We start from the raw sequence: 20496 nt of genomic DNA on the forward strand, positions 1-20496 counted from the left end.
CACAACTTCCCCTCCCTATTTTGTTTTTCCAGCCCTTCCAACACCCTTATTACCAATTCCTAGGTAATTTTCTCTTTTGAAATGTCTGAGAATTTTTTTCCTGTGTCAAGCCTGACTATTCAAGTACTCACATATTTCCATTTACATTTAGTTGTATAAGTAACATTTGGTCATGAAATTTAGTTACATCTGTAAAGCATATCTTGCACCCCTGCCATTCTTACTAACACTCCAGAAACATTCTTCCAAAATCAAGTTAGCTGCCACTCCATCAAAAAGTTCTTGAAGTGGAAACTAAGGCAGTTTTTCCCAATGTTGTCCTATGATACAAATTGCTTAAGGACATTTGTTTAAAAGCAGTTTCCCAACTCCTTTGTAAACCTCATGATTCAAATCTCCTGCTGTAGAAATCTGTACTTTTTATAAGCAAGGTGATTCTAATGCTCAGATAAGCTTGGGATAGTATTGTAAGGACCACACATTCTATGGGTGATTCCTATGCTCATTTAAAATTAAGACCCAATGTTGATGAAACTTATTGTGGTAATCATTTCACAATATATATAAGTCAAGTCATTATGCTGTATAGTTGAAACTTATACAGTGCTGTATGTCAATTCTACCTAAATAAAACTGGAAAACAAGAGAGGCAATAAAAGCTCTGAATGTTAAAAAATTAATGGTAAATCAATAAAATAACTCGTAGAGAGAAAAATTAAAATTAAATAATTGATACCCTCTGCCCCAGATAGTTATCTTGGCTTAAGTGGGCAATTCAAGCCATCATCTCCCCACTGAATACTTACACACATAAAAACCTAATGGTCACTGTCAGCCTTATTTTTTTAAGACAAAATTAATCTACCAAAATGATGTAAATAACAATAAAATTATCTAAGAATTTAAAAACTGGGATTATGTCATTGAAATGAATGGACTTGGGAATTGGAAAGACTTGGATTTAAATACCGATGATTATCATTTAGTAAATATATGACATACAGCAAGCTATTTAACCTCTTAGAGCTGTAAGAGATTAACTAAGAAGAGTAAAATGATAAGAGTACCATTTATGTCACAGAACTGTTCTGAGGATTAAGTGAAAATATGTTTAAATTACCTAGCATGGTCTCTGGCCCATCAAAGGTATCCAATAAATATCTGTTCCTTTCCCAACCAATTAGAAGAGTGCTGGATTTGCAGATTTCTGTTGTGTCAACCTACCTGAACTAGAACTACATTCCCCAAAATCCCTTTTCCTGCATAATCCTAAATTAACTTGAATTCAAGAGACATTTGGCTGGAGATTTAGAGGATGGGAGAGAAGAAGCTATATTGTGGTAAGTGAAAGAGGGCAATGTGATAGAGTATGGAATTGCTACCTTACACAGGATGGCCTAGGAAGACCACTTTAAGGAAGTAACATTTATCCCCTCATCCTGATGCCTCAAGGATGAGCTGACGGTCAAACTGGGAACAAAATGGCCCAGACAGACAGAACTGCAAATGTAAAGACTAAAAGGCAGGTCAGACCTTGGCTGGCTTAAGAAACAGAAAAGGACCCAGTATGGTCCCAGCATCTGAAGTAAAACAGAATGGCACTAGGTGATGGTACAGATTTGGGCAGAAGCCAGGCCATTAGATCTTTAATAGCCTGTGACTTTTTTAAAAGGCATGGATTTTATTCTTTTTTCAGACTATATCAAATTTATTGTTCCAATGACACTAATATAGCTGGGAGTGCTCACAGTGACATTGCACAAAACTTCCTGCCTTCTAGCTTCTATCCAAAGAGAAAGGTCTACCCACTTGTTTCTTCCCCCTTTCTGGGAGAAAATCAACTACAGGCCATTTACCCAAATAAACCTCCTAATGTGTTAAAAAACACATTTTTTTTTTTTGGACATTTGAGTTTCTGAAACAGAAAAAAGAAGTGTTGAAAGTCCCATCCCACCTCCCCCACCTCCACCGGCCAAATTAGTCCCTGCTGCCAGGGCATTTCTGTTGCCTCTGAAATCTTAAAATAAGTATTGAAAGAAATGGCATCGAGTGTTCATGTTGAGTGATGGCACTTAGTGGGCCCCAGAACCCGACAGGTGGAGGAGCATCATTGTCTGGACAGTGTTGAGGTGTCATGGAGAATGCAAGGGCTTATCACTGTGGTCGATCCTCACCTGGGTGCAGCAGCTATGCTGAGTCCCACCCAGGTGTCGGGCTGCAGAGGAGGGCTGCCTACACTTTGTCCAGGAAGTTGTCCAGGGCCAGGAAGGCTTCTTTCAGGCCTTTGTCCTTTTGTGTTTCAGCCACTATCTGGGTGGGGTGGCTGGTCTTGCCAAAGGGATCCCCAAGCAGGATCTGCCAGTAGTCAAAAATGCACTGGGAAAAGACCTGGCTACCAGTGTTGGACCTCAGGTCAGCAGTGAAGCCAAAGGACTCATTCACAGACAGGCTTTCACAACAAACATGGGGATGCTGGCCACCTGGGACTCCTCAAAAACATGAACCCACTTTCTTTTCAGGACACCAGAGAGACCACCAGCCACTTGTTTCAGACATTGAATCTCCACAAGGTAAATAGGCTCCATAAGCCGGGGCTGGGCAGTCAGCACACTGGCAAAGAGGCAGCACCTGGCTGCAGGGATGATCCATCCAGCCACCTCCAAGGTAGATGGCGTCCACATGCAGGATCACATCGTGGACATCAAACTGCATACCATGCATGTTTTGAGGAAAACACAGAGCCCCGTCTTTGGTGACCCACTGGAAGCCAGCTCCAGCTACCACACTATCCTTGATATTGTTGATATATGGCACACCCTTGGTAATGTCAGCGAGGACGTTGGGGCCAGTGCTCTCAGGCCCGAAGCACCAGATCTTGAATGCCTCAGCCACATCGCACTCATACTTCTCAGCAGATAGCAGGCTTGAGCTCCTGGTACGTAGACACCTCACCCTTGTCAATGTCTTTGTCCAGGCTGTCAGGGAAGGGCCATGCCTTCATGTACAGAGGGTTGTGATTCTTGGGGGACTTGGACAGGCAGAGCACATTCAACTCCTCACTGGTGGTCTTGTGATATGAGACTATAGAATGAGATTTCTTGATGGGAATAAACACATGGTCCTCCTCCTCCAGGGCCTCCTCCAGGTGCAGCTCCCCAGCCCCCAAGATGATGTGCTCCTCTGATTCCTCAATAATGCACTGCACCATGGGGTCCAAGTTGGCCAGTGTTTTAGACCCTCCACTAGCTCGAGAAGGTCGGCTGAATTCTTGGCCTTCACAGCAACCTGAACAACAAAGCTTATGCTGAACTTCATAACCTACACATTGTGGGCATGCTCAAAGGTGGTAATGGCGCTGGTCTTCACCAGGAACTAGTCCACACCCACCAGAGCCACAACATTCCTACCAGGCACATCTTCAATGGGGTCCACATAATGGTCCATCATCAGAATTGTCCTCTAGATGGGCTTCAGGTACAGGTCCTCCTTCTTCCCAAGGGTGTAGTTGGACCCCACAATCTGGACCTTCAGGCCAGTGGACACCATTCCCAAGAACACATAGCTGAAGGCACAGAACCAACTGTTGTTAGAGGTCAGCACCATTTTGGCAATGTACATCATAAGGGGGCATTTGGGGTCACAGTTTTAATGCTCATGGCTGCCTCTTCATCTGGGGCCCCTTAATACAGGAGCTCACAGCAGTATTTCTGGGCTGTTATAGGAAAAGCCAAATGGATGGTGATCATCTGCAGCAACGCAACCTTGGCTGGTAGCCTGTGGTACATCACAGCCTTCAAAAATGGTTTGCCTTCTTTGTCTTTGTCTTCACTGTCCAGCTTGATGTCCAGCTTTTTTTAAAAAGATTTTATTTATTTATTCATGAGAGACACAGGGAGAGAGAGGCAGAGACATATGCAGAGGGAGAACCAGGTTCCTCGCAGGGAGCCCGATGTGGGACTCGATCCTCAACCAGGGATCATGCCCTGAGCCAAAGGCAGACACTCAACCACTGAACCACCCAGGCATCCTGATGTCCAGCTTTTTAATCAGCTTTACCTTCTCCTCTTTCTTGAAATTCAAGAGAGCATCAAACACCTTGAAAACAGGGTCCAAGATGAGCCTACAGAATGTTGATGGTACCTTCTTGCCATCAGAGCTGGTGGATGATTTGCTGAATTTGCTATTGACTGGATCAAAATACTGGTCATCTTGTAGCTTCTTCATCATGTTCTTCACTTTCTTGGCTAACTCAGTGGGCCCCAGCTGGCCCTCACCCTTAGCAGCAAATTTGGCCACATATATCTCTGCAAACTGCTTCAAGATGAAGGTCCAACCATGGAGTACAGACCTAAAGCCAACAGTCTCAAGTACAGAGTCAATCATAATGCTGCCCAGGGGGCAGCCCAGGTGGCGCAGCGGTCTGTCACCGCCTGCAGCCTGGGGTGTGATCCTGGAGACCCTGGATCGAGTCCCACATCGGGCTCCCTGCGTAGAGCCTGCTTCTCCCTCTGCCTGTGTCTCTGCCTCTCTCTCTCTCTCTCTGTGTGTGTATCTATGAATAAATAAATAAAATCTTTAAAAAAAAATAATAATGCTTCCCAGGAGGCCACTCTCACCCTTCCTGTAGGTGGAAATGATGATACTGACATCCTCCATAATATGCTGGAAGGTCTGGCAGAGCTTCTCAGGCTCCAGCTGCAGCTCCACCAGAGCCAAGTCCATCTTATTCATCATCAGCATAGGTTTTATATGCTCAGCAATGGCCTGCTGCAGCACCATCTCTGTCTGCACACATACACTGGACACGCAGTCCACCACCACCATGCCTTGGTGGACTTGGTCACCTCTGAGGAGAAGTCCACGTGCCCAGGGGAGTTCATGAGGTTGGTGAGAGAGCCAGAGCCATCCTTGCTCTGTTTGATAAAGTTCAAGTCGATCTCCGAGACTAATAGAAGAGGGAGATAGCCATTGACTTTATGGTGATGTGGCGCTCCTGCTCGTCCTTCCAGATATTAGTGAAGCAGGTCTCCCCAGCACAGGATACTGGCCTTGCACACCAGCGAGTCCATCAGTGCAGATTTGCCATGGTCCTTGTAAGCGATGATGGACTTGTTTCAAATGTTGGCCTTCTTATCCATGATGGCCTACATCTGGTCTACTGTGAAGTTCACCGCGGTGGCGAATGGCGGTGGACTCCCCCAGGCAGATCTGAGCTACGTGAGTCACACTGAGGATGGTGTTTACGATGATGGAAGATTTTACTCTTTTTTTTTTTTTTTTTTTTTTTGAGAGAGAGAGTTGTTCTGTTTTGGTTGGTTGTTTGTTTAGGATTTTATTCTATATGTAAAGATCCCTGATGGGTTGGGGATAGGGATGGCATAATGTGACATAATCCTTTTAATGTTTTTTGAAAGATCACTTGTTTCATCTGCCAAATATTTTTTAGGTTGAATAATAAATATCAAGTGTTAGAGAATATAAGAAAACAAGAACACTCATAGAACTGGTGGGAATGTTCTGTCATTTTAGAGAGAAGTTTGATAGTTTCAGGTAAAATTAAAAATGTAGTACTATATGATCCAGCACTTACATTCATTCCTGGAATCTTTTTTTTTTTTTATTGGAGTTCAATTTGCCAACATATAGCATATCACCCAGTGCTCATCCCGTCAAGTGCCCCCCTCAGTGCCCGTCACCCAGTCACCCCAACCCCCCCACCAACCTCCCCTCCCACTACCCCTTATTCTTTTCCCAGAGTTAGGAGTCTCTCATGTGCTGTCACCCTCTCTGATATTTTCACTCTCATTCCTGGAATCTGACAGAGAAATTCTTGACTATTGCACAAGAAGACATGTCCAAGGCTGCATATAATAGCTCTCTTGATAATAATCAAATATTAAAGGCAGTGAACTATTGATCAATGAATAAATAAAATGAAGCATATCCAGCCAGTGAAATTTTATTCTATTCAATAGTCAAATGAATTTGCTTTCTATCAATATGTAAATGCTTAAAATATGCAAAGAAAAAAGCAAAAACAAAATTTTAATAAAACATACAAAGCCATACTAAACATAGACATGCTAGACTTTGTATACAAATATGGGAAATAAACATAGGAAAATGCAGACAAGGAAGACATATAACAAGTTCATCATAGTGGCAATATTAACAAAGGGAGAAAAGGAGGATAAGTGACATCAGCAAGAAATGCCAAATAAGATATCCCTCACTTGTATCCCACATCAACGATAATTTGGGCAGCCTGGGTGGCTCAGCAGTTTAAGGCTGCCTTTGGGGATCCCTGGATCGAATCCCACATCGGGCTCCAGGTGCATGGAGCCTGCTTCTCCCTCTGCCTATGTCTCTGCCTCTCTCTCTCTCTCTCTCTGTGACTATCATAAATAAATAAAAATTTAAAAAAATCTTTAAAAAAAAAAAAAAAAAAAAAAAAGGCTGCCTTTGGCCCAGGGCTTGATCCTGGAGAACTGGGATCAAGTCCCACATCGGGCTTCCTGCGTGGAGCCTGCTTCTCCCTCTGCCTGTGTCTCTGCTTCTCTCTCTGTGTGTTTCTCATGAATGAATAAATAAAATATTTTTTTAAAAAACAATAATTTGGCAACAATTCATAGACAAAAGTACCTTTGGGAGTACTCAATTCAAAGGAGTAAAATTGTCTTTGTTTGCAGATGACAAGAGATATATACAGAGAGAAACCCCTAGAGACTACAAAAGAACTATTAAGACTCATGAATGCCCCAAATGAATGAGAACATATAATGTTTGTCCTTCTCCGACTGACTTACTTCACTCAGCATAATACCCTCCAGTTCCATCCACGTTGAAGCAAATGGTGGGTATTTGTCATTTCTAATAGCTGAGTAATATTCCATTGTATAGTGAAAGGGAATATAAGGGAAGGGAGAAGAAATGTGTGGGAAATATCAGAAAGGGAGACAGAACGTAAAGACTGCGAACTCTGGGAAACGAACTAGGGGTGGTAGAAGGGGAGGGGGGCGGGGGGTGGGAGTGAATGGGTGACGGGCACTGGGGGCTATTTTGTATGTTAGTAAATTGAACACCAATAAAAAATAAATCTAAAAAAAGAAATAAATAAGGCAGAAAAAAAAATAAAAAAAATAAAACCGGAAAAAAAAAAAAAAAGACTCATGAATGATTTCAGTAAAGTTATAGAAAACAACATCAACATTGAAATATCAGATGCATCTCTACACACTAACAACAGAATATATGAAATAGTAATAAATTTATATAAATTTAATTTATTAATTTATTAATAAATTTATTAATTTAATTTATTTAAGTTTTTTTTATTTGGCTAGAGTCATGATCTCAGGGTCGTAAGATTGAGCCCACAATGGGTTACACTTTCAGCAGAGTATGCTTGTTTCTTTGGCTCTCTCCCTCTCCTTTTTTCCCCTCCCCTCACTCGCACTCTCTCTTTCAAAAAAATCTTTATTTAAAAAAGAGTCTTATGTTTGTTTCCCTCTCTTGCTCTTTTTTCCCTTTCCTGTATGTTCATCTATTTTGTTTCTTAAATTCCACATATAAGTGAAATCATATTGTATTTGTCTTTCTCTGGCTTTTTTCACTTAGCATAATACATTCTAGCTCCATCTACATTATTGCAAATGGCAATATTTCATTCTTTTTGGTGGCTGAGTAATATTCCATCATATACACACACACACACACACACACACACACACACACACATACACACACGCTCGCACACACCCCACATCTTTATCCATTCATTAGTCAGTGAACATTTGGGCTCTTTCCCTAATTTGGCTAATGTTTATAACACTGCTATAAACATTGGGATGCGTGTACCTCTTTGAATCTGTATTTTGGTATCCTCTGGGTAAATACCTAATAGTGCAATTGCTAGTAGTTCTATTTTTAACTTTTTGAGGAACTTCCATACTACTTTCCAGAGTGGCTGTACCAATTTGCATTCCCACCAACAGTGCAAGAGGGTTCCCCTTTCTCCACATCCTTGCCAATATCTGTTGTTTCTTGTGTTGTTAATTTTAGCCATTCTGACGGGCATGGGGTGGTATCTCATCATGGTTTTGATTTATATTTCCCTGATGATGAATGATGTTGAGAACTTTTTTATGTGTCCGTTAGCCATCTGGATGTCTTCTTTGGAAAAGTGTTTATTCATGTCTTCTGTCCATTTCTTAACTGGATTGGTTTTTGGGAGTTGGCTTGATAAATTCTTTGTAGATTTGGATACTAACTTTTTATCAGATATGTTGCTTACAAATATCTTCTCCCATTTCATAAGCTACGTTTTAGTTTTATTGGTTGTTTCCTTTGCCGTGCAGAATCTTTTTATCTGGATGAAGTCCCAATGGTTCATTTTTGCTTTTGTTTCACTTGCCTATGGTGATGTGTCTAGTAAGAAGTTGCTATAGCCCATGTCAGAAAGGCTGCTGCCTGTGTTGTCCTCTAGGATTTTGATGGTTTCTTGTCTCACATTTAGGTCTTTCATCCATTTTGATTTTATTTTTGTGTATGGTATAAGCTAGTGGTGAGTTTCATTCTTCTGCATGTGGCTGTCCAGTTTTCCCAACACCACTTGTTAAAGACTGTCTTTTTTCCATTAGATATTCTTTCCTGCTTTGTCAAAGATTAGTTGACCATAGAGTTGTGGGTCTATTTCTGGGTTTTCTATTCTTTTTTTAAGATTTTATTTATTTATTCATGAGAGACACACACAGAGAGAGAGGCAGGAGGAGAAGCAGGCTCCACGCAGGGAGCCCGATGTGGGACTCGACCCTGGGACTCCAGGATCACACCCTGAGCCAAAGGCAGATGCTTAACCGCTGAGCCACCCAGGCATCCCATTGGTTTTCTATTCTGTTCCATTGATCTATGCGTCTTTGTGCCAGTACCATACTATCTTGGTGACTACAGCATTGTACTATAGCTTGAAGGCCAGAATTGTGATGCCTCCAGATCTACTTTTCTTTTTCAAGATTACTTTGGCTATTTGGTGTCTTTTGTGATTTCATACAAATTTTAGGATTGTTTGTTCTAGCTCTGTGAAAAATGCTGGTGATACTTTGATAGGGATCACATTATATGTGTAGATTCCTTAGGTGATATAGACATTTTAACAATGTTTGTTCTTCCAATCCATGAGCATGGAAAATTTTTCCATTTCTTTGTGTCCTCTTCAATTTCCTTCCTAAGTGTTCTATAGTTTTCAGAGTATACATCTTTTACCTCTTTGGTTAAATCTTCTGGGTGGATAACCCCTTAATTATGATATAATGCCCTTCTTCATCAACCCAGAGGATCCTTAAGCTGGGCTGTCCATTCCCAGGTCTCTGCCCTCCTCCCCGACCAGAGCACCACCAAGCCTGCCAGCAACCCTGGTGATGGCACTGACCTCTGAAACTTGAGGCTCTGCATTCTGCTGTTTATAAAAACAAAAACTTGCAGTATTTAAACTATCTTATTTTTCAAGTCAATGGTTTTGGGGAAGAGTTTTCCTTGTGTGATCCCTACACATGTTTTCACTCTTTTTTCACTTTTTTTTCTCTCTCTCCCTCACTCCCCTCTCTATGATCAGGGCATCCTTCCCTCCACAGGGCCCATGGCTCTTTTCTCTCCCAAATCAACTCTCCACAGCTCCTACCTTCTGTGTAGTAGTCATTTTTTCTGCTTGTAGATATGCAGCTTTGTTCTCTCAGTCCTTAGACCAATTTCTTGTTTAGAATGATTTGATATTTATGTATCAGTGTTCAAGGGAGGAGGCAAGCTTAAGGTTACCTTACTCCTCCATCTTAACCCTATCACCTAAAAATTTTTTAAGAAAAGGAAGGAAAGCCAGGATGGCATTAGGAAGAAGACATGAAGTTTAACTTAATTAATATTATTTTACTTCTTTTAAAAAATAAGATTTGAAGTAAAAAATGCCCAAGCTTTTGTTAACATTAACTTTTATTCATTAGAGTGGTGCCAAGTTGCCATACTATACTGTAGTTTCAGTCTTATTTTATATTAAACCTAAGACTCTGGTTTCATAAAAGAGCAAGAGTAGAAACAGAGGACACAAAGAAGGTTTTAACAGTAGTCCACAAAAAAGTGAGGGTGCCTTGGATTAGGGTGGGCACATTAAAGACAGAGAGAAGCCAAAGCACTCCAGATGCATTTTAGATGATTTTCTAATGGTTTGGATAGGGATGAGGGACAGATAAGACTTGAAATGACTCCTATGTTTAGAGCTGAAACAGCTGAGAGGATGACATTTATGAGGATTCAGAAAGCCTAAGGAGGAAGGGGTGGTAGGGAAGGATGATTAAAAACCCAGAGTTTAACTAAACTGTACCTAGTAAGTCTGAGGAGCCAATTAGACTAAGTGGAAGTGTCAAGCATGCATATCTGAGCCTGGTGTTCAAGGGAGAGGTCAGGGCTGGAGATCAAACTGGGAAGTTATCCATTTATAGTGGTATCTAAGCTATAAGACTAGATGAGATTAAGAGAGAAAATATGGAAAAGGAGAAAAGCAGGAATGAACCCAAGGCATTCCTACACTCTCCTAGTAGGTCTAGAGAAGTTAGTGAAGAAAAGGTGGAAAATCTAGAAGTAAAACCAGGAAAGTGTGGTATCATTGATATAAATATAGGAATAAGTTAAATGAAGGTAAAGGTAAATTGATTTGGCAACATAGTCATGGTGACTTTGACAAGAACAGTATATAACAGCAGAGTAGAGGCAAAACCAGTAGAATGATGAATGAATGAACTTTTCCATTTATTTGAAAAGTTTCATAATATAACTTAATTTTTATTTAAATATTAACTCTTAGATGGGAAATAAGAAAATGGAGACAGCGGGAATAGACAACTCAAGAAGTTTTACTCAGAAAACGAGTACAGATGGGGTTGTGACTACAGAGGAAATTGGTGTCAAGGAAGATGTGGTGTTTGGTTTGCTCTGCTTCATTTCTAGATGGAAGATATTTGAGCATGTGCTTGTAGGCCTTCAGGAATGATCCAGAGTATAGGACAGACTGAAGATATAGGAAGGAAAAAAAAGATGGCTGCAGGAACAGAGGTCTAACGAAGATGAGAAGGGGAAAGGATTCTAGCACACATTGAAGGATGCTTCTTCCACTGTAACAAAAGACAGAATGTCAGTACATGGGCAGAGAAACTTGAATATTTGGCTCTGGAGAAATAATAGTGTTCCTGAAGGATGCAGTAAGGTCACTGACCAACCAAGGAGGAAAGGATATGAGGCAGAAGGCTTGAGAAGAAGGAAACCTAAGAATTTATCACCACAGACCTCTCCTTTTAAAAAAAAATTATTTATTTTTAGAGAGAGAGAAAGAGAAAGCACAAGCAGGGAGAAAGAGTGGAAAAGGAGAGAGAGAATCTCAGGCAGACTCCCCACTAAGCATAGAGCCCAACATGGGGCTCTACCTCACAATCCCAAAATCATGACCTGAACTGAAATCAAGAGTCTAACACTTAACCGAATGAGCCACCTAGGCACCCCATCCACACACTTCTTTTAGAATAAAAAAAGGCTAGGGAAAACTCTCCAAACAAAAGGGAAATAAGAAAAGAAGGAACCTTTGAACATGAAGAAAGAAGAAAGAACTACCAGCTAAATTATGGTATATAGACTACTTCTCCACTGAAGTGGTCTAAATTATAATTGATACGGAAGCAAAAGTTATAGAATCTTGTGGTTCTGATATAGATTCTACTAATGTAGAGGAAATATTTAAGACAACTACATTATAAATAGGAGAGAATAAAGAGACATAAAAAGAGGTAAGGTTTCTATAGTGCCCTCAAACTAGTAAAATAACATCAATAGACTGCAATAAGTTATGTGTATACATAATGTAATATCTAGAGCAGCCACTAAAAAAAAATCTATACAAGATACAGTCAAAAACACATACATAAATCAAAATGGAATTCTCTAAAATGTTCAAGCAACCCATAGGAAGGCAGGAAAAAGAAAACAGAATAAAGAGGAAACAAAAATAAAATGGCAGGCTTATTAACATATCAACATGTCAATATTTACATATCAATAATTACATTAAATGTAAATTATTTTAATGTACTAATTAAAAGACTAAGATTGGCAGAGTGGATTTTGAAACCCGACCCAACTATATATTATCTACAAGAAATTCACTGCAAATGTAATGATATTGGCAGATTGAAAGTAAAATAATAGAAAACTATATATCATGAACAGTAACCAAGGAAAGCAGGGGTAGACTTTAGGGCAAATAAAATTGCCAGAGTTGGGGAAGGACATTATATAATGATAAAAGGGTCAATTCACCCAGAAGACAGCAATTCTAAATGCGTATACACAAAACAGGAGAGCTGCAAGATGTGCACAACAAAATCTGAAAAGAGAAAGAGACAAATTTTCAATCATAGTTGGAGACTTCAACTCTCCCCTCTCTCAGCAATTTATAGAACTAGACAGAAAATATGATATAAAAGAACTCCACCGGACACCTGGGTGGCTCAGCGGTTGAGCATCTGCCATTAGCCCAGGGCGTGATCCCGGAGAACCGGGATCGAGTCCCACAACGGGTTCCCTGCATGGAGCCTGCTTCTCTCTCTGCCTGTGTCTCTGCCTCTCTCTCTCTCTCTCTCTCTCTCTCTCTCTCTCTCTTTCATGAATAAATAAGTAAAATATTTTTTAAAAAAAAGAACCCAAAAGATCTAATCAATATTTATGGAACACTCCACCCAATAATGGCAGAATGCACGTTTTTCAAGGGCTCATGGAACAAATTCCAAGACAGATCATGTTTGAGCTATAAAATAAACCTCAAAAAATTTAAGAGAATTAATATCTTACAAGTGTACTCAACAACTATAATGGAATAAAACTAAAGTTCAATAACAAAAAGATAAAGGAAAAATCCTAAAATACTCAGAAACTAAACAACACACTTCCAAATAATCCTTAGGTCAAAGATTAAATCTCAAAAAAAAAAAAAAAAAAAAAAAGAAATCTCAAGGAAATAAAAAAATTAATTGAACTGAATGAAAATAAAAACACAAACTATTAAAATGTATGGAGCACGGCTAGAACAGTGTTTAGAGGAAATTTTATAGCACTAAAAGTAACAGTATAAAATCAATAATCTAGGCTCCCAACTCAAGAACCAAAACAAGTAAACTAAAATAATCCCAAGGCAAGTGGAAGGAATGACATAATACAGAGCAGAAATCAATGACATTGAAACCAGTAAAACATTAAGGAAAAATCAATGAAACAAACAGCTGTTTCTTTAAATAGTTGATAAAACTGATAAATTTCTAACAAAACTAAGAAGGAAAAAAAGACAACACACAAGTTACCAATATCAGCAATTAAATAGGGGAGATCACTGCAGACCATGCAAACATCAAAAGAAAAGTAAAGGAACACACAAAGAACTCCACATACATACGGGATCCATGGGTGGCGCAGCGGTTTGGCACCTGCCTTTGGCCCAGGGCGTGATCTTGGAGACCCGGGATCGAATCCCACGTCGGGCTCCCGGTGCATGGAGCCTGCTTCTCCCTCTGCCTGTGTCTCTGCCTCTCTCTCTCTCTCTCTCTGTGTGACTATCATAAATAAATAAAAATTAAAAAAAAAAACTCCTCATACATACATAATAGGTAAAATGGCCCACTTTTTCAAGAAACACAAACTGTGACAATTCACCCAATACAAAATAAGTAATTGAATACCCTTGTAATTGTTGAGAAAATTGAATTCATAATTTAAAAACTACAAAAATAAAAAGGAATATCCAGGCCCAGAGGGTTTCACTGGAGAATCCTACCAAATATTTAAGGAAGAATTAATACCAATTGTACACAATCTCTTCTAGAAAATAGGAAGATACACTTTCTAATTCATTTTATGAAGCCAGTATTACTCTACTGCCAAATCCAGACAAAACAATACAAAAAAATAAAACTGCCAACCTATATCCCTTATGAGAACAGATGCAAAAACCTTTAACATAATATTAGCAAACAGAATTCAGCAGTTTGTTAAAAGAATGATATACCATGATTAAGCAGGATTTTTTTCCAGGGATGCAAAGCTGTTTCAATATTCAAAAATCAATGTAATCCACACATTAGCAGGTTAAAGAAGGTAAATAATATGATCAATCAGCGCAGAAAAGGCATTGGGCAAAATCTAATACCCAGTCATGATTTTTTTTTTAAATCTCAGAAAACTAAGAATAGAGGAAAACTTCCTCAAATTGGTAAAGATCATATTAAAAAAAAAAAACTATAGCTAACATCATATTTACTGGGAAAAAATTGAATGTGCATTCTCCCTCAGATCAGGAATGAGATGAGGATGTCTGCTCTTGGCACTCTAACTCAAAATAATGCTATAGGTTCTAACCAGTGCAGTAAGGCAAGAAAAGGCATACCTATGAAAAAGGAAGAATTAAAACTAACCCTATTTGCAGATCACATGATTACCTATGTAGAAAAACCCAAGGAATTAAAAAAAAAGAAAAAACCCTCCAAGAACTAATAGATTAATTCAACAAGATGAGCGGATACTAGATAAACAAAAATCTCAATTATGGTTCCACATACACCAATGAACACATGAATACCGAATTTAAAAATACAATGCCATTTAAAATCTCTCAAAAAAATTAATACTGAGGTATAAATCTAATAAAACATAAAGGACTTGAATGCTCAAAAATACACAATGCTAATAAAAGAAATCAAAGAAGTCTAAATAAATGGAGAGGCATACAATAATTTATGGATTGGAACACTCAGCATGATAAAGATGTCAACTCTCTCCAAGTTGACATATAGTTTAATGTAATTCCTACCAGAATCCTGGCAATATTTTTTGCAGATATAAGCCAGATTATAAAATTTTTATAGAAAAGCAAAAGAACTAGAATAATTAGAACTAATTTTTTAAATATATTTCTTTTATTTATTTATTTTAGAGAGAGAGTGAGTGAGAGAAAGAGCACAAATGCACAAATGAGGGAAGGGGTAGAGGAAGAGGGAGAAGCAGACTCCCCACTAAGCAGGAAGCTGGACAAAGGGTTCCATCCCAGGACCCTGGGACCACGACCTGAGGCAGATAGACGCCTAACTGGCTGAGCCACCCAGATGCTCCTAAAACTATTTTTGAAAAAAAGAAGAAATTGGTAAGAATCAGTCTACCCAATTTCAAGACTAATATATATATCTACAATAATCAAGACCATGTGCTTTTATACAGAAAAAGATTCAGCTTTGTCCTAGATAGGGTGGATGAAAGAAGAGAGATCACACACATGATATGCTACTTGACCTTGGCCAAAAGTTTGAGATGCTCTAAATGCAGAAACCTTGGAGATATTTCTTTTTTTTAATATTTTATTTATTTATTCATGAGAGACACAGAGAGAGAGAGGCAGAGACATAGGCAGAGAGAGAAGCAGGCTCCATGCAGGGAGCCCAATGTGGGACTCGATCCCAGGACTCCAGGACTACGCCCTGGGTAGAAGGCAGATGCTCAACCGCTGAGCCACCCAGGGATCCCTGGATATTTCAACAGTGTGATATACATTCAGTGAGTTTACATAACATGGTATACCTGAATAAAAAACAAAACATCAAGTCTCTCATTTGTCTTTGAAACTAAAGAACAAATATCTGTATTTTTCATTTGCTCTTAAATTGTTCATTAAGTTTGCTTTAGGAAAAAAATAGTAGAAGCATGAATTCCATAGAAATGAAAAAGCTAGTTGTTCTACAAATATCCAGATGGATGAGTATGCTGATTTCAATAGAGAAGACAAATATAAATGTACCTTGTGGGGAATTAGAAATTTGATTAGATTTACTAGATGTAAATTAAATTTCTACCTCTAATAAGATGGTAAGGCACATATTAAGGGAGAAACTGCAAAGAAATTACACTGGTTATATTTTATAGGGTTTTTTCCCTAACAGTACTGACAAAGATTTGCAGCTGAAGAAAACGCAAAAGCGCATTTATGTTACCTCACTACAAGTCTGAAGATGAGAAGAGCTGATAGAGGGCCAGTCTGTCTGTACTTGGTGGCGCTAAGAAACTAGAAGGAACCGAAGCATTCTTGTGGAGGTTGATAAATCAGAACCATACCCACGTCAGATAATCAATCCTAGATTATTCCCTGAAGGAAGAATCAGAACCATCTGCTCCAAATCTAAGGAACATGGCACCCAACAGCTTGTTTATGACCCAAACCCCTCAATGTTCCTCAGGAGGCTTTTCTCAGACTCACCTACCCCTGAAACTTTCAAAGCACCTATGGCCTGTGTCCCAGCAGGTCACCTGCCTGCACACTAAAATCCTGGAGGACAGTGAAGACAGCTTCTGGAGGAGAAACCAAGACCCAGGCAAAGACTTTCCCTCAGACTCTTCTATAGCCATGAGCCTTAGTCTGTGGTTGGAGCCCTCCCTCCAGAGCATCAGTTTTCACTTATGGAAAAATGGAATCAAAGGATAGATCTCAGCTTTCAGCACCTTCTCCTGACACTGGCCATGACTCAGACAAATCAGACCAAAGTTTACCTAATGCCTCAGCAGACACCTGGGGCAGTAGCCAAGAGATGGCGCAATAGCCCCAGCCCCACAAGAACCGAGTAGCTCCAGATCTAACTACAATGACACAGAGTATGATTCCCAGCCCCAGGATATCCTGGGCATCAGGCAGCTGGAAAGGCCTCTGTGCCCCTCACCTCTGTTTGTTATCCCCAGGACCTCCCCAGAACTCTCAGGTCCAGGGAATTCCCTCAGTTTGAACCTCAGAGGTATCCAGCAAGTGCACAGATGCTGCCTCCCAACCCTCCCCCACATGCTCAGAGGAACTGTCATTACCATTCTTGAGATCCCTGTTACCAGGTGCCATGTGGCCATGACTACCCTCGAGCAGCTTACCAGCAGCCGGTCCAGCTGGCTGTACTCAGGCATGAGGACCCCACACCCAGTGCAGAAGGCCAGCCTCAACTACCCCAGCCCCTGGGACCAAGATGAGAGGCCCACACAAAGAGACCCCTCCTCCCCAGTGCTCCCAAGGGATAAACTGTAAAACAGCCATGTAATCAAGCTAGAGTTCCTGAGGAGTCCTTGGCGTGTCCTGCAGAGCTGAGATCACCAGATCCCCAGGTTCCATCTCCAGCTGCTGTCCCTAGACCCTCTAGTAACCTTCCAGCCAGAGGAACTCTGAAAACAAGCAATTCGCCGGAAGAATTACAGAAAGTCTTTACCACTTATTTTATGGATACAGCCATGGAGGTGATGAAATTCGTGAATTTTTTATTGGTAAATGGCTTCCAAACTGCTTTTGACATATTTAAGGACAGAATCCAAGGCATTGATATCATTTAGTGGGTGGAACACCTCCTTAATGATAACAATTATAGCAACCAGCCCCAAATATAAACACGATGTAGGAGATGCTGAGTTACAGCTGGGCAAGGATGAGCATGGCTTACATACTAAATATATTCATCGAATGATGCAGATTGAGTTCATAAAACAAAGAAGCATGAGTTTCAGATTCATCCCTGTGCTCTTCCCGAACACTAAGAAGGAGCATGTGCCCACCTGGCTTCAGAATACTCAGGTCTACAGCTGGCTCAAGAATAAGAAAAACATCCTGCTGCAGCTGCTCAGAGAGGAAGAATACACAGCCCCTCCCTGGGGGCCTCTGTCCACCTTCCCCAGACCCCTAGGGCCTTGCCATGGGAGCTGGGAGGGAGCTGTCCTGGCAAGCACTCTTCCAGCAGAAGCTGTCCCGTTTCCAGGCCCCCTCAGAGGGTTCCTCCCCAGCCCCCCAGAAGGCCTGCACTCCAGAGGACTCTTCCTGCCTGAAACTTCCACAGACAGAGGCCTTTCAAACAGAGGCCATGGCTGCTCTGTATTCCCTACTTCTGACACCCCCAGCATGTTGCTTGTGAGTCTGATGTGTGCATTCTGGGCCTCCCCCTGCTTAGCAAGTAAATAATAAAAATGATGCTACAGTAAATGTAAATAACCACAAACACCCTCCCTTTGCTTAAAGCTACTTACAGGAGTTAGCCAGATGCTCCTGTGTCCTCAGACCAACCTGATTCGTATACAAAAAATAAAGTGTTTACTTTTGTAAAAAAGGGGGAGGGAGGAAGAAAGAGAGAAAGAGAAAGAAAAAAGAAAACTGATAAAATTGAGAAATTTGTCTTTCAAAAATAGCTATCATTTTTCTAAAAACAAGCTGGGATTGAAGAAACCTGGTGACAGACCGTCTGGCCTCCCTACTCCCGTGTTACACAAAGGTCTGGGGAAGGCCAAGAAATGGATCACCTGATTTGCAGGTTGCTAAGGCCTTGCTAAACAAGGCAGGCAGGCATCAAAGGCCGCTTTTTAAGCCTTAAGCACATTTGAAACAGTGGTTCTCAAATTTCAGGATCCCTCCGGAAATGCCTAGTGGGTTTGGTAAATAAAGCTCTGATTGCTGGGCCCCATCCCAGGTGTATCTGATTCCTAGGTCTGGGGTAGGGCCTGAGAGTCTGCATTTCTAACAAGTTCCCAGATGCTGCTAGCCCAGGGACCACACTTGCAGAGCCACTGAGTAGAGGAATTTACGCACCTGTTTGGTACTTAAGGAAATTATAACAAGAAAAAGTTTCTCTGGAGATGTGCTGGTATGTTTCCCTTTATCAGATACAATGTGTTTCCCTTTCTTCCAGGAAGCTCAGAACTATATTTTTAAGATCAATTATATTGAAATATCAACTGAAGTTTGAGGTACATCTATATTCCTGCCCTTCAGTGGCTTCTCTTTTTATTGAAAAATCTGGTTCTTTTAAGAAGACAGGGTAGAATGAATGAACAAATGAGTGAACAAACAAACTCTCATTGAACTTTATTTTTGGGCTAGAAAATAGGACTTGGAAGCCAGCAGTACTCACTAACTATAAGCCTTAAAACTTGATATTACCTTCATAAAACTCCAACTGCCAAGCAACTGTCCCACACGCTTCCACTATTCCCCTCCAATAAGCTAGAGAAAGGACCAATGAAAAAAGTTCAGGATGTCCACGTGGGCTTTGATTTGGAGCCAGTTCACCCTGCCAATCACACACCTGGCCTGGCTTCCAAGAATGAGGCAGATGATGCATTAATGCATCGATGACATAGCTCTGGCCCAGTACTTAGCTCGTGAGCCACAAAGCCAGGTTCCCAATGACGGCCTCTTATTGCACTGGCTGCTGCAAAGTTCTATTCAAAACCAGCTTTTGAATTCTCCATTGAGACATTTTCTCTGGGCCTACTCTCTACAGAAGACAGCCACAGCAACAGCAGCCTCAAGTGAGAGGCCCCTCAGTCATTCCCCAAAAACCAGTCACAGCTTTGGCAAGGATCCTACCACCTGCCAGGCTCTTCATCAGCCTCTGTTCCAGATGCATGGTCCCTTCAGCAACACCACTGTTCCTCTTATTCACACAAAACACATGTGCACACAAATGCATACATACACATACACACTCTTTCTAGGGCTGCTTTACAAACTGCTGGGTAGAAGGTTTTAGAACATCATTTATAACAGGAATCGATAACCACATGCACAAGCTAATTTAGAAAATACAAAGACTGAATTCTGACATGTTTTCTCTAATCATAATCAGGCTATTTTGGCTAATTGTTAACCTGCTATCAGCCGAATTCAACTAATGGATTTCAAAGTGTTTCTTGTCAACTGATTTCAACCAGGGTTTTTCTTTACCTGGAGTTGGCTGGGTGTAGACTCAGGCAAAACCACCCAACAGGGAGTTTGTGATGATTGGGTGTGTTGTCTAAAGGCAGGACAATCTTGGAAGCTGAGCCACTTAGCCTGGAAGCAGGCTCCTGATAACAATAGCTACCATTGGTCAGCGACTCCCATGTGCCAGATATTTTATCTTGCATTAAACCCTCACCAACAACATTATAGGATGTCTTTCACCATCCCCAATTACAGATCCTGAAGCTCAGAGGGGGTAAATGACTCAAGTCAATAAATGACAGAACCAGATTCAACCCTTTGAACTCCAGAAACTATGCTTTCTTCTGTTACACACTGCTGGTTTCCTTCTAGGCTCATCACGAACCTCATTTTCTGCAGGTTCTATGACCCCTGAATCGTGGTGCCACCAACTACATCAAATCCCAAAGCTATTTTGAAATATATAAAAAAAAAAAAAGTAATGAAAACATTGAATGTATACTGGTTTCTGAACTAATTCTTACTGAAATTAAAAGGTGTATTTGCATCCACATCATGGCCGTGTTTTGTTTTTTCCTTCTTGTCTAAGCTCCTCATCTCCTAGTGGCTACAACTTACAAAGGTGTATAAGTGCACAAGCACAAAAACATGAAGACACACTGACAGATTGCTAAATTTGCCTGTCTAGCATCTACCCTCAGTTTCATCCT

General features: G+C 40.6%; 2 pseudogenes; one reads left to right on the plus strand and one right to left on the minus strand.

The window, feature by feature from the left end:
- Positions 1-2232: 2232 nt before the first annotated feature.
- On the minus strand, positions 2233-5596 carry LOC140614374 (elongation factor 2-like; annotated as a pseudogene).
- A 3385-nt stretch (positions 5597-8981) lies between these two features.
- Positions 8982-19216, plus strand: LOC140614375 (E3 ubiquitin ligase TRAF3IP2 pseudogene; annotated as a pseudogene).
- Positions 19217-20496: the final 1280 nt, after the last annotated feature.

Source organism: Canis lupus, chromosome 22, assembly GCF_048164855.1.
Source record: "Canis lupus baileyi chromosome 22, mCanLup2.hap1, whole genome shotgun sequence".
NCBI lineage: Eukaryota > Metazoa > Chordata > Mammalia > Carnivora > Canidae > Canis > Canis lupus.